This window comes from Chrysochloris asiatica, unplaced genomic scaffold (genome assembly GCF_000296735.1).
Source record: "Chrysochloris asiatica unplaced genomic scaffold, ChrAsi1.0 scaffold00171, whole genome shotgun sequence".
NCBI classification, from domain to species: domain Eukaryota; kingdom Metazoa; phylum Chordata; class Mammalia; order Afrosoricida; family Chrysochloridae; genus Chrysochloris; species Chrysochloris asiatica.
Genome location: NW_006408689.1, coordinates 7,033,718 through 7,035,302, shown reverse-complemented (window position 1 = coordinate 7,035,302; position 1,585 = coordinate 7,033,718). Strand labels below are relative to the sequence as shown.

The 1,585-nt window shown below is 40.6% G+C and overlaps 1 protein-coding gene across 1 annotated transcript in view; it reads left to right on the top strand.

Moving 5' to 3' along the window:
* SRFBP1 (serum response factor binding protein 1) overlaps positions 1-1,585 on the top strand; it is a 100,388-nt gene that overhangs the window by 37,100 nt on the left and 61,703 nt on the right. The gene's annotated exons all lie outside the window — the stretch shown is intronic.

Below are 1,585 nucleotides of genomic sequence, written 5' to 3'. Positions count from 1 at the left end.
GCAGTGTTTCATTCTGCTGTGTGGAACCTAATAACAACAACCTTGCTGTTAACACTCAGGTGTTAACAGCACTACTGGGACTCCTTCTATATGCAAATAGAGTACATAAAGCCACCCATTAGGAATACATGACCTTTCAGTACTTGGTCAGTGGAGTTACCTATGCCTGAGACTAAGAAGGGCAGTTTAAATCACCAGAGGTAAGAGTTAGAATTTAAGTAGCTCCGAAACTTAGGAAGTTTATTTTTGTTTTTCTCCAGCCCCTTTTCCTGTTTTGTGCTTTATTTTTGCTTTCCTCATCTTTTTTCCCTAGTTTCCTCTTCCCTCTTAGATACTCCAGATCACTTTTCATTTCTTGGGTGTGCTCAGAACTACATTAGAATGGCACTCTTAATTCCAGAATCCTTGTACCTTCATTTCAAAGAAAAAAATTACATTGGCCCTAGTTCTTTGGCCATCATGGGCTAGATATCCACGAATGGTGTAGTCGACTGATGCTAGGGTAAGAAGAGACAGGGTATAGAAGAAAGGATAGAGGAGCAGATATTCTAAAAGATGTCAGTATCTGATTATTGATCCTAATTTTTAGTAACTTACCCATCTACCCTCTGATCAAGTATTCTTTTTTCCTTCTGTTCTGATTTTGGCTTTTAACACTATTATCTGTCTTATTTATTAAGCCAGAAATCCAGTAATCACCCTGAATACCCTCTCACTTGGGGTGGTGGTGATTATGTGCTATAGAGTCGGTTCCGACTCATAGTGACCCTGTACAGGGTTTCCGAGGCTGTAAATCTTTACAGAAGCAGAAATCCTCATCTTTCTCCCATGGAGCTGCTGGTAGTTTCAAACTGCTGACCTTGCAGTTTGCAGCCCAATTCTTAACCCCTACACTACCAGAATTCCCTCCCTCACTTAGCTAGTTGCTGTTCGCAAATCTTGTCTTGTACTGCTATCTTGCACAGTCTAGTGCCACAGCTTGAGGCAGAATGAGAAGAATCAGTGTCAGAACAAAGCTGATCCCTATAAGGTAGAGTCATGGGGTGGAGCTGTAGGATAGCATTGAACAGCAAGGCTCGTGGTCTAAACTCACCAGCTTCTCCTTAGAAACCCCATACAAGGTGGCTGTGAGTCACAGCTGACTCAGCTGCACTTAACAACTTACTTCTGTCATGATGTCTACTAATACTCTTGTCAACTTGCTTCTTATCAAATTCAAGCCATGGCTCTGCTAATCATCTACAAGTTGTTTAGTATCTTCAAAGTCATTTCATTCTATTGTTGTTAAGTGCCATGCAGTCATTACAAATCATGGGGAACCTGTGTAGGGTTTAAAAGAAGAAGATGGTGAGTTGAACCACCAACCTTGTGGTTCAAACCGGCCTTGTGGTTCAGTACATTATTCTTCAGAGCCACACTAGGACTCCCACTTAAACCTACTGGGTAATTTTATGCAACTTCTTACATAGGAAACTGATAAATCCCTATAAGTTGCAAAAATTAGACCAATAACAACAGCCCACCAATTTTGGGAAAATCATAAAGCAAATGGAAGAAATGAAGAAGTACAAGAGGTGAACAAAAA